We start from the raw sequence: 26,954 nt of genomic DNA, 5'->3' as shown, positions 1-26,954 counted from the left end.
TCCGCCTATGGATCAGCCAATTCCATAATGTTAATCTTGATGGTTTTTAGGGTTTTTTCAAAAGGCTTTGGTATCTCTTGTTGCTCAAATTTATTTTTTTCTGAATTTTTTAGGGTTTGTTCGGTTAGATTTTCCCTCTTCTACTTTTTTCGGAATTCGATATCCGCCCAATGGTATATAGTTAACACCAGTTACAAAATCTAGTGGATAAACTTTAGTGGGAGATGAGTGAACTTTCCCCTTGTTATTTTTAATTGCTATGGTTCTATAATAATTTCTTTCGATAATTCGTCTTTGTGAGAAGAGCAAAGCATTTTTTTTAGTTGTACAAATTATTAATTTTTTAATTAGAGTTTTCCCAAGTATTATGACTTATAAAATTCATTTTTAGTTTAAGCATTGACTTGAGTTTTTTAAGATTGGGATGCTATTGAATAATAAATCAAGTAATGTCATTTCATGCCTTCTGCATATGCAAAAATCAAATTAAACTTCACGAAGAAATAAAACATGAAATGTGCATTAACCAAGTATTACAACGTGAAGGTTGAAAGTGACGAGAATGCACCAAGGAATTGAACCATAGTCTAAAGATTATTTTGGAGTGCGACCCTCCCCCTACTTAGTATTTTGGGCATGGAAGTTGGAAATAGAAGAGAAATCACAATTTTTCATTGCACAAATACTTTCAAATAGATAGAGATAAAACTATAGCACAAATTTTTCTTTCATTTGATTCACTTTCTCTTCTTTTAATCTTGCCCCCAACACCTCTCTTCACTTTTCATTATAGGAGTTTTGAAGTGTAGAAGATTTGGTGAGGCAAAGATCTTTTAACAAAGAACAACTAGTTACACATTTCCATCCTCCACAACTAATTTCTCTAAAATACATGAGATAAATCCAAAGGCAAATATCTCTTATCCACAACATTCATCCTTGCATTCGTTTAGATTCCCACTTGGCCAAGTAATCTACTACTCTATTCCACTCCCTAGGAATGTGAAAAAAGGTAATAGATTCTAAAGATATACTCAACCAATTATTAATATGAGAATATTTTTTGTCTACAATGTGGTTAGTAACACCCATATTATTCCTCGTAAGGACCCAAGCATCAAATCATTTTGGGTGAGTTTATGAGAGTTGAACCAACTTTTGTCACAATGATTTTCCATCATGTTAAAATCACCTTTACATAACCATTCAGCCATTTAGAGATTATTAACCATTCATTCCCATAATTTGATTTGAGATGAGGAATCGTTGGGAGCATAGATGGAACAAAGACTAACTGATCTTCCTTGGAACAACAATATGCACCATACACAATTATTATTGGGGTCTACTCTCGAAGAAATAATAAATTCAACTAATTCCTAGCACTACACCCCCACTTCCCTTACTACAAAGAGTAGTTTTAAACCAATCATCCTTCCATAAGGATTGAAGAGAAGGTTGGAGGTGAGTTTCTCCGATTTTGACTTCTTGTAGGAAAATTCTATCTGGCTTATGGTTTTTCAATGTCTTCTTGATGTGAAATTTTCTCAAGGGGATAGATAAACCCTTTACATTCCATGACATGATAGAGAACTTCATTGTAATTTTGAAAGGGAATCCATATCCTCTTAGTCTAGAACTTTAAATGGATTATCCCATAATGATTCTTGTTGTTGAAGTACAATAATTGCTCTAAAGAGGTCTTTAATAGAAGATCTAGATCTTTATCTAAAAGGGTCCAAAGAGGGAGATCTAGCTCTAGTATCAGTAAGATGAATCCCACTATTTTGATCATTCAACTATTGATTTCAATTTTTCTTTCTTTTCTTAATCACCCTCCATCCATCCTCAAGGATGGCTTCCTTTTAAGAAGTAGGTTTAGTAGAAGAATAATTAAGAGATGAGAGGTGAGGTGGGTTATGCAATGGATTTTCCACTGAAGAGGGAAGACAAGCAAGAACATTATTGGCAAGTGTTGAATGAGAAGGGATAAGGGGTGGTGATAGTTAAATGGAGGGGGGGAGAAGGGGTAACATTGTCTTGTGGAGGGTCATCTCGAGAGTGAGAGGCATGATCGTCTAAAGGAGTAGAGTTAGATGAAGGGGTTAAAGATGAGGTGGTGGAATTGGCTTTGGGTTTACAAATAAGGCAAGATTAAATGACCTTCTTTGCAACAATAAAAGTAGGCATTAGGTTTGTTAAAATAGGAGATGGGTTTAGAAAAATAGACGCCTGAACTAACAATTTGGAGGGTGTCAAATAGTGTGTTGGTTCCCAAATCAATGGATCCTAAATCCTAGAGAAATAGCCAGTGACTCATGAAAAAATCTAGGATAGGGTTTGGCCAACGAACAAGTTTTAGCACTAAGGTTGCAATCTTCTGCTCTTTAGGCTCTGCAAGACCTAGGTGGGTATCCTTATAGCAATGTTATCAGCATTTTAGTTTTATATAAACAAACATTGCATTGTATAACAAATGCTTTCAATGAAAATATACCAAGGGAAGTATAATGAACTACAAATTTTGGCTTGAACCTTAGCTTGTATCACTTTGCTTGCATTGAAATCTAGCTCTAATCTATTCTACTCCTAATGCAGAAAAACTAAAAAATGAAATATAAAAGGTGAAATAAGAATGTGAAAATGATCCTAAAACTTAGAAACGTATGACCAATGCTTGTTCAAGGGGAATACAGAGTTAAATAACAAGCCTAAAGACAAGCAATGTCATAGTATCAACATTAAAATCCAATACTAAACATTCAAGACGCTTAAAATCCTTAGATTGAGAATACATCCACAATTTCCTCACAATACCTCTCACACAGATGTTGCAATATTCAAGACATAATTTAATGCATTTTACTTGAAATGAAACCTATCAAGACATACACATTCTCCATTACACAATACAAGAGATATGAGAAAGAAAAATGAATGTTCTCATTATTGATTTTCAGAATAAAATTGATACATTCATGATAGATTTATATGCTCAATAAACCTGCAAAAGACTAAATGTCATTATATTTCTTCAAAGCTATCCTAGTACACACTAAGAAAAATTTTGAAATCCTTCTTCTTGGCCTAGAATTCCCTTTTATAACACAAGGGAGAAAAACTAGCCTCAGGCCAAGAAGACAAGTCAGAATTACATTGCAATATAACTCGCCCTAAGGCCATTTGTCCTTGTCATCTTGTGTGCACACTTCTTTGATTGCAGATCTAAGAGGGCGTCATCTTGGAAGCTTTAGACTGCAGGTTTGCAAAACTGTCCCTTCACTGGTACTTTAACAAATGCCCCCTATCAGGATCTAAAGTACACCTTGGTGTCTGGTAGCAGGTAACCTGGAGAATGGTCTTTGGCAATTAAGTACAACCTACACAAAATTCAAAGTAACAAAATAGAAGGAATAGGAATAGTATTCTCCCTCAAGTTTCTCTTCTTCCAAGCAGCAGTACTTTCCATGCAGAGCTTCTATCTCATCCAATGGCCAAGAGAAATCCCTCAAACTCTACAACTTATTTATTGCTTCTCTTGTTTTGTGAGTTGGCAAAGTTTCGGCCTCCAAAGTAAATCTATGGTACATAAAATCTATCTCCATGACCTTATCAATGATATTATAATATGAATCACTTTGGGCTAGATCAGTAACCAAGGAAGTTGAAATTGCATTTATGGCGTCTTGGAAGCCCTACTTCCACTCTTCTAGGCTCCTGATTTGTCTTTCACCTATCAAAATTGTGGAGATATCCCACTTTTTCAATCCTTGGAAATAATCAATCATTTTAACCAATGCTTTCTTTTCATCCTATATGTTAGGCAATTCTTTAATCAATAAATTGTAATTCTTCCAAGTCACCCCTATAAGTTGGGTTGGAGAGGCTACATTTTTTACTATCGGCATGACCTCTTTTAAATATTGACATCTTGGCATCTAGGTAGTCCTAATAGGCTGAAAAAATGAAAGAATTTCATCTAGCTAATTTAGGAGTTGTGAAGTCAAAGAATATGAGGTGTGCACCTCGCTCAATTTTTCAATAACTTTGCCTGACAACTGCAAAATTGAAGCCTTCCTGATTTCAAAATAATTGTTTTTGGCCTCATCTTTGACCCTCTGTAGTTCTTTATTCATTTTTTCTAACTCTTTAGGTCTAATTCCCCCTGAAGAATATGTTGTCGCCTTCTTTATTTTCTCCTTTGATGCAATGCTTTCAATGAATAATTTATTATAATTTGTATTAAGTGTCACATGCACGTCCCTCAGCATTACATGTTCTTGCTCAAGGTCCTCTACTACTAGTTGCACAAATTGGACTGCATGAGATGTGATTCTTACAACCTCATATGTAGTAGTGTCTTCAAGTGTCCTTACTACTGCATCCCCTATTTTTTGTTGTCCACCCTGCAAAACTATAGGTTTCTGAGCATTTGGGGCTTTAGACCATAGAGAAAAATCCTTTATGCTTATGTTAACCCCTAACCCATGCTCTCTGAACTCTCTAGCAAAATTGGTGTCCTTCTACTGCATGATTTGATCTAACAAGAAAATCTTCTCAAAATCCCAGTCGGGAACAAGAAGCATGCCACTATTTTAAATCATCTCCCTGCCTTCTTCAGGGGTGCATCTGAAACTATTCCTATCAAAACTTCTAATCTCTTCATCAGATAAATCCTTTAACTTTTCCCTAAGCTAAAAGGATTTGAACTCGATAGAGTTGACAAAACTATCATCTGCTATGAAGTTCTTTGAAGCAATGATTCTTTCATCATCTGCTTCCTCTATAGGAATTGTACTTGGGATGATGGCTCTATCTAAGTCATTTAGGACTTCAACAACCTTATCTTCATGGAAAATTTTCCAAGGGGGAGAAGGTGGTGGAACATTTGTATCAAAATCATCTTGGATATCTACAAAGTCAAACATCTTTGCCTTTCCCTTTTCAATCTTTCTGACTTGTTCAACAGCTTTCCGAGAGGTGCCAGGAGACATTTCTTTAACTGTTATTGTATGCCCCTTCACCTTGTACATTATAAGGGCAGGGTCAATAGGCCTTCGTTCAAATTTAACTCCTTTACGCCTAGCATCCATCCTCTCTATTTCCATCTTTATTATGTCGTCTTCCTTTCTCATCATGAAAGACATCCTAGCAAAATTATTCTGAAATTCTCTATAAAAACCTTCAAAATTGGGATCCTCTTGTCTCCTTTCCCTCTCAAGCTTCTTCATGAACTCCCATTTCTTCTTATTTTGATCTACCTTAGCAGGGTAAGCATTTCTGATCAGATCCTCTCTTTCATCAAAAGAATTAAAATAACTCTTTTCATTTAGCTTATGTATCCTAAGGTCATTTATACATCCCTTGGGGTCAAAATGCCTAGCTTGAGCAACCTTTAATCTATAATTCTTTACCAAAAAGTCTTGTACCTTCTCCAAGGTATCACAACCCACAGTGAACTCTCCACAAACAATCACCTTAGGGAGGATCCTCTCTTTTTTTATCTATTTTAATTTGTCCCCTCTTCATCCACATCAATTGCCAAATTAACTCAAGGAATGCTAGCCTGGGAGAGACAAAAAGTGGCAAAACATGAGGTGCTTGCTCACACCCGTATACCCTGATGATAGTGCAGTTTCCATACAAAAAGAAATCCCCAAAATTATGGATGAATGCCCCCTCTGGATATATCATCCCATTAACTCTACAACTTCTTATCCTCAGAATTTTAATGAGTGTCTTGGGCAGCCTTGGCAGCCTAACTCCGAGCCTTAACAAAACTCTCATGACAAAATGATCAAAGAAAACACAATAATTTCCAAACCTGGATCCTTTATCCCACACTTGAGTCCATCTATGTACTAGCCATGGAAGACCTGTGTGGGGGTCATTTGTCCTTATACTCAATTTTTGACCCCAGTAAGCCCTATTCTGATAAAGAATCATATGACACAATAAATAATAATTTTTGAATTCCAACTTCTTATTTTTATTTTGTGCTCCTCTTAAACCCCCATGAAGCTTGTCATGGATAATGGCTGCAAAATCATATAGCTCATTTATTGAGGGGTGTTGGATATTGATGGCAATCATCATGAAATCTATGAGCATCTGAGTAAGCCCACAATCCACTCCAAGGACCTATCCTAATGCATATTAGATCTTAACCAAATAGGGTTCAAAGCATTCTAATCTAAAAGGCTCCTTTTTAGATGGTAGAACATAATTCTATGAATTCTTATAAAGTTTCCTCATAAAATGAGGAACAAGGTCCTTTCTATACATGTCTCTCTTATATGGGTAATTCCTTTGCATATTGCCTTTGTTGATGCCCTTGAGGGCGGACCCATCTAGACCAAAACATTCAACAATGGCCCTATGTGAGATGTCCAATAAGACATAGCCTTTTGTATTTCTTACAGTCTAACTTGGGGAATCATAAGCACTGGCTAGCTCTCTTATCAACATAGTCACAACAAAAACATTTGGCACTACTAACTTTCCCAAATTTAGTGTCCAAAGATTGGACACTGGGACAGGCTTATCTCTATTGCCATGAAAGGAATAAAATGTATCCCACCCCCTTTCCTTTGTGAATGCATCTCTGTATCCCGCCTCCTTATCATTAAAAGTCATTCTGATGCTATCATTCATGGAGGACCTCTCAAACAATTCTAACAAGTCCTGATGAAGGTTTCTTGTTTGTCTAGTTTGCCTCTTTGCAACCTCTTCTAATCTCTATTCAACTTCATGCTACAATTCTTTTGCAGTTATTGCAGGAGTAAGAGGGGTAGTAGGCATTGTTGTTGGTTGCTTTGCCTGGGCTGATGATTCTCTTTTAGATGTTTTTCTAGGCCGCTTGGGGGTTTTAGGAGCAAGCCTTTTGGCAGGAGCAGTCTGTTTAGTCTACTCTTGAGGATTTAATTTATGTATATTTTGCTCTTGAGGAATTGGGGTTTCCTCAATGGGAGGGTTATCTGCGGCAGGGGCATTTTCTGCAAGAGGAGGGGCTTCAGTGATGGGTTTATCAATAGGTTCCTTTTGGGCAACTCTTCTCCTCTTCTGCATTGGTTTCCTATCTTTAGGAGGGGGGTAGATTCATCCAAAGACACACTATCAAAGATAATAGTGACAGTCTTTTGAATTGTCTTTCTTTTTCTCTTTACGACCTTTTCCTTCAGAGGGGAGCTTACTTCGGCCTCCTCGGACATTTGCGGGGAAATTTGAGGGTTTGGTTCAATAGCAAGATCACTCTCAATCAATAGCATGAGCAAAACTACATCAAGAGGGACAACATGGGTAATCTCTAGCATCACAAAACTAGTGCCAGTTTCAGGGACACTCTCAGCAGTGGGAGTAGTAGAGTCTTTAGCAGGGGAAGCCATTTTAATACTTAAAGCATAAGAGATCTTGGAAATTTAGACGTAGACACAAACCCTACATACTTCTAGGGCACACACCAAGAGCTCTGTGTATTCGTAACTAGAGCAACCTAACAAATGCACAAGGGTGGTGAAATGATTAACTTACTGGTTTCCTTTGCTTGGCTGAATTTGTTAGAGGGCGTTGATTTGCTAAAACTCACACTTCTTCTCACTCTGGAACGCTCCGAATTCTCTTTCGGATGCAAGGTATGGGAGAAAACCAACAAATTTCTCTTTTATGGCGTTGCCATTAATTGATCCATGTCGGATAGAGCTAGTCGTTGGCACCAAATTTAAATTTCATCCATTGATCAGGAGATAAACGGTCAAGATTTCCCTTTGACAACTCTTTAATGATGACATGAAATTAATAAGACTCTCTCGACCACCTTAGACTTTTCAAAATTTATAACATTTGAACTGCTTTTATCATCTTATGATTTTTACCATTTCTGCGGGATAATCCTTCCTTGGATCCCTCTTTGTTTCCTTATCCTGCACCATCTTTTGCTACCTTGACTATCCCCGTGAGATAAGGTTCCTATGTATTTACTTTTCTTTTTTATCCTGCAACACTCATAAGCATCCTTTTCACCTTCACGGGATAAGGCCTTGCTATCTTTTCTTTATCGACACTTGTCTCTCCTTATCCTGTTGCACAACTATCATCATTGTTTTTCCTCGCGGGATAAGGTTTTGAGTATATCTTCTAAGAATCTCCTTATCTTGTGTTTCTCATAACTCCCTGTTGTCTCTCACTTGAAGGCGCTTTTCTTTGTGTGTTTACTTCATGCAAGATAAGCCTCTTAAGCTTATTTTCTCTTATCTCGTGATCCATCTCTTATCTCCGCAGGAACGCGCGGGATAAGAGATCCTCTTGTCTTTGGCTTGCAATCCTTATCCGTGTCCACTTTTGAATGGACAAAATTCCTTGCGGGATAAGGCTTCTGTGAGAATTCTTTGTTACCCCTTATCCCGTGGGACGAATCCTAGCAAACCTTCATACTTCTTATTTCTTCCGCCACCTCTTATCCCACACTACCCTTTTGTTGGCTTGGAAACCTCGCGAGAGAAATTTTAGCTTGTAATTTTGAGTTATTTCTTATCCCACAATCTCATATCAGTGTCTTAAAACCACCGCGGGATAAAAATTTCCTCTCTGGTCCTTATCTTCACTTATCCCATGTTGTCACAGTGCACATTGAAAACTATTGCCTCTCTTGTGAACACTCCTTATCTCACATGATCCTTTTATTTTCATGAAGTGATTGCATGATAATAATTTCCTCTCTGGTCCTTATCTTCACTTATCCCACTCTGTCACGGTGCACACTGAAAATCTCTTGTGAACATTCCTTATCCCGCACGATCCTTTTATTTTCATGAAGTGATTGCAAGATAAGGATCCCTTTGTTAATCATGTCTCCTTCTTATCCCGCGGGGCTAAGACCCTTTTCTAAAATGCCCATGATGTAAGCTTCTTTCTTTGAGCTTTGCCATTTCCTTATCCCGTGGGGTCAAGACCTCTTGCCAAAAAGCCTGTAGGATAACATTTCTTTGTGTTCCCTTTGAAACACTTATCCTACACAACAATGACACTAAGGCGGGCACTTAAGTGGATATTTTTGAGTATGTGGAAACTTGTCAAGGGTAACATGACCATGTGAAGTGGCCTTCCTAGGGAAGTTTAAAAGGTTAAGCTACGAGGATTTTGCAACTCTTAAGAATATATGAAAAAATTAAAAGGACCTCTATGAGAGGTAACCTTCTAACACGCAGGGCCTGTACTCCAATGATAAAGAACCCTTCTAATCACAACTTAAAACATAGACACCGACAAACACGGGTCAACTGTGTAACATAACATGACCTGAGAGAACAAAGGAAAAATGTAGCAAGGCAAAAACCCTTTTAAAACCTAAACCCTGTGGAAAGAGAGAACACATAGGGCACAATAAAAAGCCAATTTTTAAACACTTCCAACATAGTGTTAAGTTCATGTCAAATTCAATGCAATCCCTAGGGTGGACACAAAGACTTGAGTACATATTTGCATTATTAAACTTTGGCTTAGGGAAAGCTAAGATTGGATTTTTAAGTGAGTCTGAACCATTTTCTAGTGATTTGGAAAGAGAAGTAGGTTGAAAATATTCTAGACATGCGAATAACATTTCTCTTGAGCCTTCTTCATGGCCATGTTAATTGCTTTGTAGGGTTTACAAAAAAACAACTGTTAACTTCTACAAATGACTTCAATGATCTTTGCAAGGGCGCAAACCAATGATCATTGGTTTGATCCTCTACATAAAAGCTTTCATTGAAAGAAAGATGCACCCGCCTTAGGGAAGCTTGGCTTTGTTAGATGTCAGTCACTTTTCCCACTTTTTCACAAGACAACAAGTCACCACAAATCAAAGAAATCAACACAAAACTCAAAAAAATGAAGGTTACTGTTGGTGGTTAAAGGAAAGCACAAGTTTGGGGAGAAAACAAGGATTAGGGTAAATTTCTTCTGGAAACCCTTGACACAAGCCTTTTTCCATACTGATTGAAGTGCTTCTTGCCCTTGGTTTGTTGATGAATTCGAATAGTTCTAAATGAACCCACTAAGGATCAAGTCTTATCGACGGCACAACCTTGGCATCATAAGGGATGAGGTTGGGATTGACTTTGATAGAATGGATATCCTTAATCCCTGACTATCAGCTAAAGGAGTATCAACTTAAATTCATGCTCCTATATTAAAATACCAAATTAAACTCATACTTTTATATTAGATAACATCTTTAATTTGTAAAACAATAAATGTATTCAAATAATCTATAATAATATTTATTTATCATTTTCAACTATTATTAATTTAATATAAATTAATATATCTTAATTACTTATATTCATTGAATTAACCAAATTAACAATAAAAAAATATGCTTCTGTAATATGAATGATGAGATATAGTAATAAGATTAATAAATACCAATGTCTTACAGTTGTCATTCATCCTCATCAAATTCAGAGCTTTCTTGATTCTTGTCTGTGGTTTCTTCACTCTGAGTCTGCATACCTTTGTTGAACTGCATCTCAATGCTGCTAGTAGGTCCAGTACATGAGTCAATAGTCCCACTGGCACTTTGGTTTGAAGTGTTTCCCAAACCTCTTCTTTCACATTTGGACCTCTGAATTTGCAGTGCCCTATCGTAAGGAAAAGTGTGGACATCATACCTAGATGTATAGAGCCTCAAGCAATTTTCCAAATTTTTGTCTAGTTTATTTCTTAGCTTTGATTTTAGGAACCCCAAAGCACTGAAAACTCTCTCATATTCCATTGAACCCAATATCATGGTAAGACATAAATCAACAAGCTTCACATATTCTGGCGTTGAATCATACAACGTTGAGTTCTCAGCTATAGTTTTCCAAAGCCTTGTTACTGATCCCTCTTCACGGGGGTTCTCCATTTTGCCATATTGTTCTCTCATAGTTTATGCAAAATGAGATGATTGCTCTCGAAGATGAGTTTCGTCTAATACTCCATTTATATTTACTCCATTCAATTCTCTAGATGTGCAAAATTGTTTTCTCAAAATCAGTAGCTTACTTCGAAAATCAGATGCAATATTGAGGCTCCAATAATGAGGAAACACAATAAACATGGCTTCGAGAAGGTTGTCAGGAGGGAACCTGCTTCTAATTTGTGAGGAAAGATCATACACAATTTTCTTCACAGAAGTAGTTACAGTTTCAACAATCTTGTCGAAATCTTCCCTTGTAACTCTTGCTAGTTGCTTCCTGGGGTGCTTTCTTGGTTCCTCAAGGTCGATCATGGCATAGAAGTGCATTGGTATCTCAACTCCCCGTACATTGTCACATACCTCCCCATCAGCATCGATTTGTAAAAAGTTATCAGGATTGTTCAAATCTATGAGTGTCTGCCACTTAACAAATTTTTCATCAGATAGTGTTGGTTGATTTCGATAGTGATTGTCAAGGGTCATGCATGTCATCTTACGCAGCGTAGCATATTCTGCAATATATAGAGCTCTTTTTTGGGTAGCCTTCATAATATTCCTCATTTCCTCTAGCATGGGCAGAAAAGCTGCTAAAGTTAAGAGTGTCTCTAAATCACTTAACCTCCGAAGAAGGTCAGGAAATTTCGGTTGATTTGATTTGTCACAACTTGTGTGAAATATTCCAATCAAGGATGGATATTCTGAAAACACTCGATGAGCTAGACCATCCAAAGAGATCCATCTAGTATCATTATCCTTGAGAAGCTTGTTCCCATCAGTTATTCCATCAACAAAGTGTTGAAACTCCAAAAATCGCTTGGGACTTCAACAGAAGTGTGAGTAGAGCTCTCTGATTAAAATTTTAATTTTTTTAACCGAAGCAAACATGCTCACAACTTCAAAAGCTAGATTCATTTTGTGAGCCATGTAGTGAATTGCAGTAATGTACGGTGCAAATGAAGTTTCAATCTTTGTACAAAGACCGTTCCTGTGACCTTGCATTACTGAAGCTCCATCTGCTCCAACACAAACCAATTTTTTGGCTACCATCATGTCATCCATGCCTCCATATTCAATTAAACTTCTCTTTACTAGCTGAAATAAATTTTCCGTTGTTGCACTCTCCTTCATTTTAGCAACAGATAGTAGATGAGGTTGGCGAGTACGATTCTCTATAGTATAAGCATGCATGCATACCCATGAAGTATTGTCTACTACCGTAACTTCGTCTAAAGAAAATGCAATAAAGTTTGACTCTCTTATTTTTTCCTTTACATATTCTTTTTCAACCTCAGCAAGACAACTTGCCCATTCCCATCCACTGTTTACTGACCAGTGTCTATTAGGATAGTTAGGAAATTTCAAAAAGTGTAATAAACCACTAACTGATGGGAAATCTATCATAGCATGCCCTCTGCTCAAAATATAAAAAACAACGCTTAACTGAATAACTTTTCCCAGTTGTTCTATTTGCATTGCTTTTCTAAAACTAGCTTCAATAGAACCTTTAACTTCAGCAGGCTTCGTCTGTATTTTCTCATGAAAATAATACTCTTTGACATTCCTCACATGCTTACATTCCTCCTTTGTTTTCCATCTTATCACTAATTTTTCAACCTCATCTATCATTTATTTTTCATAAACTTTACCCATATGCTTTTCTATGGTGTCAAATTTTAGCTGCAACCTAATTTCCTTGTTATGTTTCCAAGTGCAAATCTTACACCTGCATTCTATTGGAGGCTCGTCTTCAATTGGATTCTCCACTGGTTCAATGAATGGATACTTTGATGCCCAATTAATATAAAAATTCCTCGCTGACATATCCCACTCCCGATCCTTTTTTGATCGTGGTTCACCCTTTTTGGATTTGGCTTTTCTTTTCCCCTTCCATGCATTATCATCAATGGCACTATCACCCAAGTCGATTATATCAGGCTAACTTGGGCATCTACCAGATAATCTTCTTCAAGATCATCCTGATCTAAGATATCAAGTTCGCCGTCGTCTTCAACATGCGGTGTAGGTGGCGAATTTTGTACTTGTACTTGTGATGATGTACCTTCCTAATTTTCACCATGATCTTTTCCAATGCCAAAGTACGAAGACAACGTTCTTCTTTTTGTTGGCCTCTCATGGCCTTCCCCACATTCAGGTTTCCTACCCCTCTTCCTGTTCAACATCTCCAATGAAATAAAGGCTGGCAAAAAAATATCAATTTGTTGAAGAAGCAATAATAGACTATAATGTATAATATATGTTTCATTGGCCCTACGACCTACAATCTAGGTGTCTGAGGTCTGAATGTCCCCCCTGAGTCTTGACTACTTGGCACTGACGGGTCGCCACTAAATAAAAATGAACTCAACAATGCAAACAAATATAGATAAATTTAGAATAATATTATAACACTTCAAAATATGATCGCTCACCTTTAGGTCACTAGCAGTCGCCAATGCAGTCAACAACAATGATTTTCCTTGGTCTGAAACTTCACTATTGATTAGAATTCAGAGCCTAGAACCCACCAGATTGTGTTGAGATAGATCTTATCTTTTCATGTATTTATACCAATCCTTATATGGCAAATTCCGCGGGAATTTTATATGGTATACAAATATTTGGCAAATCCCGCATAACTATAACACGACTTATGTAATTTTTGAGGCGATTATAGGTCGTCCAAATACGACTTATCTAATTTTAGAGGCGATTATAAGTCATCCAAATAATTGGCAAATACAATATAGCTGGCAAAAGTTGGGGTGAATGGAGACACGCGTTGACAAAATGTTGGGCGAATTGGGTCCTCCTAGATAACAAATCTTCACATGCCTATAGGTGAATTATGGTCGTCTATTAAGGCAACCTCAGAGAGTGTAGGAAAAAAAATTAAATTTACCATGTGTCCACCGTATATTGTATTGGTGAAGTCATCACATAGAAACATTTAGTTTCCTAAAATAGATGGCGATCGGGACGTGACTTTGACGTAAATTGATAATGTTCTGGCGACATGGCCACCCCCAGTCGGTACAAAATATTCGCTATTTCCCAGGTCACCGACGTGAAAAATTTGCCATTGGCGAATATTCACCACTAAAGTAATCTTTGTTTATCATCCCTTAATATCCTACAAGAGCAAATTCCACATCCTTCAACTATTTTGTTTGTTGGATGGGTGTCTAAGGGTAAGGTCCCATAGGGGGCTTCAGGATATATTTTCATAAAAAGAATGTTATTGTTACAAGTGTAGTTGTTTTTGTACCAAAATATTGACCTATTAATGTCCGATACAACCACTAGACTTATAGAATCCATAGAAGGCAGTTTAGCCATGTCACAAACCCAAGCACTGCACTGCACAACACAAGGAGACCAATGGTGCACACCTTACAACAATCCCCCCCCCAGTGCAAGCGAGGGGTTTGAACCTATGACCAAGCTCTGATACCACTTGTTGATAGTAGGGCAACAACAATGCAGGAAAACTGGGGGGGTGAATCACTTTTCACAAAACTCAACCAAATTAACAACAACTTCAGATCTGATTCAGAACAACAATATCAAAGATAAAAACCACATCAACAACACACATAACACTTTGATTTTTGACATGGAAAACCCGGTTAAGGGAAAAACCACGATGGGAACCTACCCACAATAAGATGATACTCTGTAGTAGTATTTATAAATATTACAATGGGGAATGCACATGTATTCAGGCACACTTCCTAGAGCTCACTGCTCAAAAACAAGAAGGGATACAACCCAGAGGAAGGCTCATTTCCTTATAAAGATTAGACAACAATCCAAATTATATGAACTAAAAGAATAACATCTCCAAATGCCTAATTACAGTTTCGGTTGAGCACATTGTCTGCACAATAACTCTTCTCTTCTCTTCTCTTCTCTTCTCCACACTTCTGAATGATAGATTTGCTTGTTCGCATATATAACAACCTTAGACACTCGCAGACACACAACTAACATGATTACAATCCTTATTTATACAAATCATCAACCTTAACCTTGATGTCAGCTCAACACATAAGACCTAATTACAAAATTTCATCACACGATACATAATCCATAACCAAACCAATGCAATGTCGGCAAGGACATAACATCGACCCAAATCAAATCCTCAAACACGCCACACCATCAAATAATTTTCCAAGATCATTTGCAACACACTACACCACCAAATATGTCGCATAACATGAAGAATACCACCAGACCAATAAAATATTCAATAACATGCACCACGATCAATGCGGACCACCAAAACGCATAGCACACGATCATAAAACATCAATCAACGTGAATTCCACCACAATCACCACAACAACTCGAATAATATGAATCATCGTTATTGCATCACCAGAGTTGAAAATTTGAAACATACGCTTGCGAAGTTCCAAATAATGAACCATCTGATCAGAGGACACATATGAACATCCCAAACATTCTCCCAATTCTGCAACTCAAGATATAATCATTCCAAAGCAATATGGATCAAATATCACAACTTTGCAACACAGAATACTGAAAAACCAGTCCACGTATCGGACCACATAACTTGATCAGATCACCTCATAGCATCATGAAACTCATACTGAATCAACTAGAGATAAGTATCTCAAAACCCATTAAACTGAATTAGCACATTCACAAAAAATCACCCAAACAACTCTCTACAACAAACCAATTCTCTGCAATACAGGAATATGTTGACATGAATGACAACAACACATTCCAACAACTCTAATATCCAACAATCTCCCCCTTTGACATTGATGGCAACATATGAATGTGAAAAACAATCGATGTAAAGAAAGAAATCAACAACCAACAATCTCCCCCTGAGATCACAAGGATCAACTCACTCTTAGACAAACAACTCAAGATACTTCAGAGTTTTTCACATGCATCTCTCCCCCTTTGATAGCAATGCCAAAGACACATATAGATCATTATTTGCGTGCATCTCTCCATCTAAGGAGGAAAATATCTCCCCCTTAGGATAAACTCACACATTTGAACAACTGAAACACACACTAACTACTCCCCTAGAGCAGCAACACAAACTCATCAATCTAGATAAAAGAATAAGATAATGAAGTCCATCGAATCGATGCAGCTCAATGTATCTAGTTCATAGCAGGAGGGGCGATCATCCCTAACTTCTCTCTCAGATATACAAATGTTTCTGTAGGCAAAGGCTTAGTGAAGATATTGACAATTTGTTCCTTTGTAGGTACATACTCCAATATGACTTCCTTATCAGCTACTTTTTTTCTCAGATAATGAAATGTAATTGATATATGCTTTGTCTTAGAATGCAACATTGGATTCTTAGAAATATTGATAGCACTAGAATTATCACAATAAATAATAGTCCTAGCTCATCATAAACAACTCTAATATCCTTCAACATCTGCTTCATCCAAACAACTTGAGTACAATTGCTAGCAGTAGCAATGTATTCAACTTATGTGGTAGATAAAGAAATAACATCTTGTTTCTTACTTGTCCAGGCAACCAACTTCTTTCCCAAAAATAATGCTCCACCGATAGTGCTCTTTCAGTCATCAACATCACCTGCCCAATCAACATCAGTATAATCATTTAAAGTGAAATCATCATCCTTTAGATACCACAGACCATAATCAATTGTTCCCTTTAAATATGTGAATATCCTCTTCACAATAGTAAAATGACTTTACTTCGGATCAGCTTGAAATCTTGCAACAAGACATACAACATTCGTAATGTCAAGTCTAGTATGAGTCAAATACAACAGTCCACTAATCATAGATATATACAAGGTCTGGTTAGCCTTCAAAGATTCATCATCTTTTGTCATCTTGCATCCAGTCACCATAGGAGTTCCAACAGGTTTGGAATCATCTAACCTGTTGGTACCCAAAAATGGGTTTACACTGACTCAAAGGCAGAGACCAAGTTGTTTTCTCTTGATAATATCTATGGAAAGCCACTTCCAATTGTTTAATATTCTTCAGACTTGGACCAACAATGACAAGGATGCTAGATCCTTCTACGCTTTAGGCTCTGCAAAACCAGGGAGGGTGATCCCCATGCTTATTTGTGATTTTACACCACACTCACAAATCATGCATGAAATAAAGTAGATAATCTCATATAATGACTCAACAATAAGGGAGAATGCTCAGGAATGGCACATTACTCAATGATCCTCAACCCGTTTGGAGCATGAGATTGATTAGTACATATGATAACGTTCATATAAAATGAAAGTATTCTGATTTTAAACAAGTTATAGCAAACCAGTGATGATTTTGAATAGTAAATAAATACCCAGGCATTCACTTAACTACGATCAATGCCTTAGTCCATTGGGTACGTGAATTCATATTGCATTAGACTATACTTCTGACATAATTTATCTAACAACATAGAATCAAAGATAATATTGCCTTACAATATATCATATTTGTAATCCCCACCCAAAACTACTTATCAAAATCCTTGTAAATACCCCTATCACTCTACAATTTTATTCAAGCATTTAATTGATCTATTAGACCAAAGCATGAACAAAAAGTTACATACACCACAACAATGCAATGAATGATAAAATCCTTGATAATACACATTCAAAACCTAATAAAATAATACATTGGAGAGAAATGGGTTTGAATCATATATTCATTCATTAATATCATTGTCTCTATAAGAATACAATCCATACATAACTCCTTCAAGAACCTGCAAAAATCATATACACAAGACTCTTTTCTATTTTTTTGCTTTGTAAAATGACCTCTTACAATCCTTTTGTTTCACCTAGATTTTGTTATTTGGAAATACAAATTCAGAACACATAAGGGACCAAAATTTTGAACCCCGTCTCATAGCCCTGAATTCCCTTTTATCAAAAAAACAAGGGAGCAAACAAGCTTCAGGGCAGAGGAGACACATGTCATCTAAGAATGACTATGCATAATCGCATTCTGTTATATAAAACAATCATCCTCGAACTTTCTTATATTGGATCAAAATTTACACCCTTCTTCTTCAAAACTCGTGATGAAAATTACCCCCATCTTGTCTTACATGTTGCAAAATATCTGTCACTAGAAAACAAAAACAGTTATGCAAACGGTTTACAACTTTCTATTCATCATTTAAATACATGCCACTCCACGCGCTATATTCTTCATCGGATGGCCAATTGAAATTCATTACTTCATCTTCTTTTGCCCTATATGGAATATACTTAACGACTACTTGGTTTTCCTCTCTTTCAAAAGTTTCAAAAAATAACCCTGTAGCAATTATCTTATCCATACTATCTTCTAGCATATCCATATTTAGCCCATCACAAATCATTTCTACCTGGGTGTTGATGACTCTCTCTGCCTCTTCCTTCCAAGACTGCAAAGGCTTAACTGCTCCCTCTCTATCTTCAATATCTGGTAGAAGAGTTTGTTCTAATTCACTAAAACTCTTCATCAACTCCCTTATCTTTTTTTCTATATTTTCTGGCAGAATTTGGGATTCCTATATTGATTTCACCAACAAATATGTTGGTTGGAGTGCATGTGGCTTCTCGGTATGAAATTTAGAAGCCATAGACATCATTCTAAGCTCATTTCCCCTTTGCAACCACCTTGTAAACATGAGAATTGTCACTTCTTTATCATCATTAAACTTTTGAATAACATCAAAAAGTAAAGAATATAAGGCATGAATACTATTTAACCTGCTTTCAATTTTCTCATTTAAATGAGTTGGCACAGAGCTAACTATATTCTTCTGCTCCTCAGCTTATTGTTTCTCTTATTCTTTTAATTTATTCTCTAGCTCAACAATTTGCTCCAGAAACTGAGACTCATTTGGTTCAGTTGATCATGTAGTATCAGGCTCATCATCATCATCATATGGGACTAACATCATGCCAAGGATATTTGTACTTATATTTAATTGAGCTACTTCTTCTTTCTAGATCATAGGTGGTGACCTGGATGTTTATGGCTCAGACGGCCCTTCAAGAGAAGGATATGAAACCTTTATTTGTCCTTGCTCTAGGATTTGCACTCTCGTTTGCAACTCCACACATATTTTATAAGATGCATTATAATCATTAAAAAGCTTGTCAAATTTCTTCATTAGCTCAACCCTCTCTGAAGCTTCCTTTTTTGCACTCTCATGTGCCAGCTTAGCAACATCAACATTCAATTTTGTAGCCTATACACTTGATGTGTCAACTACCCTCTTTATAATCAAACTTCCCCTCAAGTTGGGGTTTAAATCACTAATGTCAGGCTTCCTAGGTCCTTCCTCTAGTGCCCATATAGCCAAGGTTGCATAATCATTTGCAAAGTCTAATCCTCTTAATGCTAACCCTGCTTCTTCCTCCTTTGATTTCCTGATGGTGTCAAATGCCACTGCATCTGCTATATCCCATTATGTTAGTATCAAGACTCCAACTTGACTTATAATTTTCCTGCCCTCATCGGCAGTGATTTCCTTGAACTCTTCCTTCATTTCACTTTTTACTTGCTCTTGGATTTCTTGGTCTAATCTATCTGGCTTTTGGGCCTTCCTCTCAACAATCCTTCCTTTGTATTCCTCAACCTTCGTTTTCCATACTAACTGTAAAAAGGTCGGGCTTTTTACAAATGCATCATCCTCAGGGAAGCTATCATGTGCCTCTTTTCTTGCATCTTTAAAATATTTACCCTGAATATCTAAGGGAGTAAGATCCAACTCCAAATTAGGAGGCAATACAGGAATACCCATTTGCATTTTTGCACTTGTTGCAACAAACCTGTCTCCCTCCACCTGAGCTTCATCTTGCCTTATGGGTGAAACGGATACAACTAATGGCGAGGGGCTTCTATCAGAATCTTCAAGATCAATGATTCTGACTCCTTGAAGAGGTTTAGTTGGTATCTTGGAGAAAGGCTCTGAACTCATTATCTTTTTGCCCTTTCTCCTTATCAATCTCCCACTGTTATTGCTACTATCCTCTTCCTCACTTACTTCTTCTCTAACTCTTTTTTGAGGAGACTCCTGAACAAGCCTTTCTACTATGACACCACTTGCGCTCTGGGATATAGGAGGTTGTGAGATTAATTGTTGCTGGCCATGAATTTCTTCAAGTCTAGCTAGCTTCTCCCTTAAGACCTTTGTTAATTCATCAAAAAATTTCATAACAAATTCAATCTTGGCATAGAATGGAGAAAAATCCTTCAATGGATCATATTTTGGATCCATCTTCTGAATAACAGCCCATAATTTTCTAAAAATTATCCACTTCTCCTTTCTCCATTCCTACATCGTGTGGTCAAATTCATTCTTGATTAAGTCCTCCGGAAAATTATGCACATGGGGAAACAAAGATCCTCTTATTCTCTTTCTAAAAATGTTGTAAAAACCTTCAAGATCACTGTTTCTAATTATACTTACCCCCAAATGATATGGAGCAAATAATTTGTCAAAATTCTCATACCCTCCCTTTATAATCACAAAGTAAAGGATAATGGTGTAATCCGGGAAGAATGACCCTTTTCCTTTTCCTTTTAAATCTTTGTCCTAAATACATCCAATTTGCCAGATTGCCTCAGCAAAACCCATTCTCAAGGGAACATTGAAAGGCAGTACATGAGGTTGTCCAGAGAAGCCATAGATTCTAATTACAATACTTACAGAGTATGGGATAAAATCTCCCCAATTATGTTCAATTCTGGCAAGAGGTACCCTTTCCTTGGGTCTCACAAAATCATGCAACTCTTTAGGAATCCTTGGTGGATTCACTATCAACTGTTGTCTTAATCTAGAGGCAAAATTGTTATCATACCTTATATAACTAGCCTCTTGTCTATCCCATGACATGTCTATGCTCCAAAGTTGTACTGCAATCTCCTGATTGTCTATCAAGTCTTTCTGAGGTTCATGGTACCCTCAAAATAATCTGCATTCCTTGAAAGGAACATATGCCTGAGTTAAGAATACCAGGATAATTTAGCCCCAACCACCTAATTCTTAATGTCTAATAACCCCTCATGAATCTTTTCCTCAAGATAAGGGGCAAAGTCAAAAACTATTGTAAAATCCAGATGATGTATCTGCATAGCCATGTACATGAAATCAAGTGGCATTACTATAATAGAACTAAAACCCAATACTTGGCAAAAAGAGAAGAAAGTAGCTTGGAAATAGGAAGCGAAAGCACCAATTGGGAATGGCTCCTCTAAACTAGGACCGATATGATATGTTGTACTTCCCGCTCTGGCTAAGTGCATTGGAAGGAAATTCTTTCTAATGAATTCCTTCATTTTGTAATATTCTTCCTTTTGTTCATTTAAATCTATTGGTGCCAAGCTAGGGGATGGCTCATATAAGTCAAAAATCTCTTGAAATTCTTCCCTTTTGATGGTTAATAGAATCTCCCCATCATTTCCTCTGATAACCCTTGAAATTGGGTCATATCTGTCTGCAACAACCTTAAGCAAATTGACATCCATTAAAACACCCGGTACTACCAACTTGCCCAAGTCATACTACCAAGGACAAGATAATGGGGAATTTAATTTCCTTTGTCCATACCATAATTTGAAAATCTCTAACCCAGTTGCCAGTATATTAGCATCCGCCAAAAATAATGCTTTGTCAGTCAACCCTTCCCCTAGGGTTTTTCCATCCACATACCTCTGCCCCTATTTTTTATCATTTGTGGAAGGCTTTAATTGGTCCAATAAATCATCATAAAGATTTCTTTTCATATAATCCACCTCCCTTGAATGCTTCCGTGTGGGAGGCATTTTCTACAACTAGGGATTTCTACTAAATCTCCCAATCTAGGACTTATCACAAGATTTTTTAAATTTCCAGAGTAATTCAAACAGATTTCACTATTTTCTGTCTAATATCTTAACCCTAAAACAAATTGAACTTTCTTTTTGCAATCTTTCACAACTTTTAATATCAATTCATTTCAAGAACATATGGAGAGATCAGATAGACTTACTACTTTTGATTTTCGCTAGAAATGACAATTTTGTGTCGCAAAGGGTCACTTCAGTCTCCTTCAGCAGCAGGAAATACTTCAAAATTGCTATGAAATCTTTTGCGAATGAAAAACCTTTAAGAGTCTTTTAATTATTTGTCTAGTAAAGGATGCAAATGTCTCATCTATCATTAATATTTGTGTGAGTGAAACAACAACTCCTAGCTTTGTAATTAAAAAGTTTGAAAACTAGTCATTGATCGTCTTCCTAGTTGGTCAATCCAACGATCATATCCCTGTTGACTCATCACTTGTTCTTTCATATGTATCAATGGCCCCACAAAATCGTGACACATCAGCAACACCTCCTCTTTCTATCAAATTCCATCGGCGGCCCCACTGTAGGTCTTTCTGGTCAATTGGAGACGCGTGGCATCATCCCGTGATGGCGCAGTCCGTAACCATCTCGCAACTTCCATTGCGGGAATACAAGGGTCGTCCAATCTATTGAAACTTTACCACTTTGCATACTGCCTGTCAACTCCTTTAGTACTTAAAAGTCGAGCACCTTTTACCTCAGGATAAAACATCCTTGTTCATTCTGAGCATATGCAAATTGATGGGACTATTAGTAGACCGACCTTTATCGCCTGCAAACTGGTATTACAAAGCTCTTGACCGGTTGCGCTGTTGATCCTTTCAGTTTCCGCCAATAACACGCAACACAATCTCGCAATGTCGCGGTCATTAAAATCCTCACATCTCTGATTGCAGGGAAGTGCTAGCCATTGGATCTATCCTTTCTTTAATAGACGGTCAGGGTATTTAGTACTTTCCAGACTTAGGAAAATACAAGCGCGAACATAAACATTTTAAAAGGGGACCGGTTATAGGGAATTTCATGTGGATTACTTAGGAAAAGCATACTTTATGAACCGGTTAATCAATATTTGCCTAGAGAATAAAAATGGCCCCGTGAACGAAAGCAGAAACCTTAGCCTTCTGTGAGAAAAAGGTAACAACATAATATAACAGGGACCGAAAACATACTTTCAAACCACTTTTTAATCATAACAGGCACAACCTTTATAGCAATAAACCCTGATATTTTGACCAAGGGCAAAATAAAACCAGGATTATCAAATTTTGCAAAACACAATTTTAGGTCCTATCATAACCCAAACTTCTTCAACAATTCCTTCACATACTTAGATTGGGATACGAAAATATTAATGACTCAATGATGAACAATAAGTACCAAACCGGTACTGAGAGGGGGGGTGAATCAATACAGTCACAAAACTTTTCCCGAACCGGTTTGACTGCAAACACTGCAAATGTTTGATAGACAATAACACCGATCTGAAACAGAGTGCGACCGATAAAGCTAAGAATGACTGTGACAAGCATTAACCGATCAATCACTTAGCTTTCCACTTAACTTAATACTACACTTCCATTTCACCCTTATGCATGAATAGGTAATCTATCATAAAAAATATAATAACAGCTAGCTCAGCATGATTTGCCTTCAGACACAAATCACTTAAATCGTCACTTGAAAAATACTAAACATGACACACAAATTATTCACGTGGAAACCAACTGGGAAAAACCACGGTGGGGATGAATACGCACAAGTTGCTTTTGAACTCTTTAGAAGTCCGCTCTGTTAGGAGCCTAGTCTGATTAAAGATTGTTACAACAAGTTCTGCTAGGAACCGATCCTGTTAAAGATCACCCGATTAAGGGATGGCTAAATACCCAGTTAAGGGTTAAACCCTGTTAGAGGTTACCTTGTTAAAGGATTTCAAGAATTCAATGAGTTTGAGTCACCCTGTTAAAGGATTTACAGCAAGCTGGTTAAAGCTACCCGGTTAAGGGATTTTCCAACTGTTGAAGTGGTTAAAGATCAATAGGTATTACAATGATCTGATAATAGCTCTCAATGCCTAATGCAGATCTGCTTAAGTTGCTTCCTTCTGCACACACACTATGCAAGAATCAATCCTCTTATCTCATCCGATCTGGCAAGAATCACGTATCTCTGCACTTTGGCATTGTTGTCAAAGGGGGAGAAGATGTGAAGTGGAGAAGATATCTGCAACAGCAAATGTGATGCTAGGTAATATCTTTGTATATTGCCATCAATGCCAAAAGGGGAGATTTTTGGCATTTGTGCAGAGTATGTTGACATGATGATATTATGTTGTCATTGATGTCAATATACAGGAGAGTGAACCGACAATATGCTAAAAAGTGAACCAGTATAATATGGTGAACCGGTGTATGTGCAAAGAAGTGTACAAGTATATTGAAGCTAAGCAGCTGGCAAAGAGAATTGGTATAGCGGTATAAACGGGTATATGAGCAATAGGTGAAGCGGTATGTTTGTCCAAGTGAACCGGTATGATGGAATGTGAACCGACATATGGAATGTTTTCTAGTAAGGCTTAATATGGTATGACTACCGGTTGGTAGTCTTAGCTTAAGGGTTTCCGGTTGAAGTGTTCCAAGCCTGTGTGATTCAACAGATGATATTGTGTGATGAGTTGGCATTGTAATCAAGATCATATCATGTTGCCACGTCAGCCTTGTGCGCGTGAAGGATCTTGCATGAAGGAGATTGATCCTATCTACCTCGGGAATGTGTGAAGTCCCTGTAAATGGTGGAGAACGCGTGATGGGTTATCGCCTCCATGAAACGGTGAAGAACAAATGATGGAGAACATCTTGAGATATATTCAAGACCGTTGTATTCAAATGCAAAGTGTTCAATGGCCAAGATTGAACCACCTAGACTGCTTAACCTAAATGTTTAGGATTTAGGGTTTATGCTACCGACCTACCTATTTCATATAAGGTCGATGTTGTGTTTCATACTGAGGTTGACATCTCAAATTCTTTTTGCATATCATCAACAAATTTCTTACTTAAATCATCATCTCCTCCAAAAATAATGTCATCAACAAAAACACCCACAATCAAAATATTATCATTACCAATCTTGAACTACAAATTACTATCTGTAGTACCTTTACAGAATCCCAATTTCATCAAATACCCATCCAATCTAGCATACCAAGCTCTAGGGGCTTGTTTAAGTCCACACAATGCTTTCTTCAATCTGCATACCATGTCTTCTTCATCTGTCAATGAAAATCCATCTGGTCGCTCAATGTATACTTCCTCTTCCAATTCACCCTTCAAAAAGGCTGACTTCACATCCATCTCATATAACTTGAATTTATTATGAGCAACATATGCAAGAAAATAGTCTAACAGCTTCAATTCTAGCTACCGGAGCAAAGTGTCCTCAAAATCAATACCTTCCATTTATGAATATCCCTTACATACCAGTCTTGCTTTGTTTCTAACTACTTATCCATCTTCATTCAACTTATTCCGGAACACCCATTTAGTACCAATTACATTCTTGTCCTTAGGTCTCAGAACCAGTTCCCATGTTCTGTTCTTCTCAATCTGGTCTAACTCTTCTTCCATAGCTTTTACCCAATTTTCATATTTACAAGTTTCAGCAACATATTTAGGCTTAATTTCAGAAATCAAACATGTCTCTTCAGTAGCAATTCTTCTCCTAGTAATCACACCTTTATTTTTATCATCAATAATATAATTCTCTGAATGATTTAGTTTTACCTACCTCGGGGTCTTCTGATTGTTCTAATTTTCAGGCTCTTGAACTTCTTCATCCACAACAACATCTTGAGTTACTATCTCTTATGGATCACTCTACTTCATGCTCTTAGTCTGCACTTATTTTGAAGTAACATCTTGATCTTTAGACTCATATCCGCATGCTCTGATTTGCTTCTCACAATTCTCATCAACCTTCAGCACTTTCCACTGTCTTTCTCAGTCTCTTATTGTAACACCGATAGGCTTTGCTCTTAATAGAATATCCCAAAAAGATTCCTTCATTACATCTTCCATCAAATTTTCCTATATCCTCATTTCTTTTTATATAACATTTACTTCCAAAGATTCTGAAATATCTAACTATAGGAACATGACCAAACCATAGTTCATAAGGGGTCTTACCAGAATCACCTTTTATATGCACCCGGTTGAATGTGTACACAACAATGCTAACAACTTCTCTCCAATAGATGTGCAGAACATTTCCTTCAATCATCATAGTTCTAGCAACATCCAAAACAATTTTGTTCTTTCTTTCAACAAATCCATTCTAATGAGGGGTTCTCAGAGCAAATAATTGTCTTTTGATTCCATGCTCTTCACAAAAAGAGTTAAACTCACCGGAGGTAAATTCTCCACCTCTGTCAGATCTCAAACACTTTAGCTTCAATATTGTCTTTGTCTCCACTCTAGCTTTGAATATTTTGAACTTCTCCAATGCTTCAAATTTATCCCTTAGAAAAGTGACCGACATCATCCTAGAATAGTCATCAATCAACAACATAAAGTATATGTCTCCCTGCAAGCTTCTTACTCTAGAAGATCCACATAAATCAGTATGCATAGATCTAACAATCCATTAGATGTATACAGTTTTCTCTTGAATGAAATTCTTGTTTGCTTTCCCAATTGACATTCTTTACACACCAGATTAGTAAGATTCACTATCTTAGGCAGATCTCTAACAACTTAAGTAGAACTTATCTTAATCATGCAGTCAAAATTTACATGACACATTCTTCTATGCCACAACCAACTCTCATCAATCTGAGCAATCAAACAACTTTTCTCACCAACATTTAGATGAAAGATATTACCTTTAGTCTTAGCACCTAATGCAATCTCTATACTGGAGCTATTCAATATCTTACATTTCCCATTCTTGAATTGCAAATCATATCCCTTATCAACCATCTGTTCAACACTCAAAAGATTATGCTTTAGACCTTCAACATATAAAACATCATCAGTATTATGCTTACCATCAAGAGAAATAAAACCTCTACCACAGATTACACAATCTTTGTTGTCTCCAAATCTTACTAAACCACCACCATACTTCTCCATATTCACAAATTTACC

This window comes from Cryptomeria japonica, chromosome 4 (genome assembly GCF_030272615.1).
Source record: "Cryptomeria japonica chromosome 4, Sugi_1.0, whole genome shotgun sequence".
NCBI lineage: Eukaryota > Viridiplantae > Streptophyta > Pinopsida > Cupressales > Cupressaceae > Cryptomeria > Cryptomeria japonica.
The sequence above is the reverse complement of the archived record's forward strand: the minus strand, read 5'-3'. Positions refer to the sequence as shown.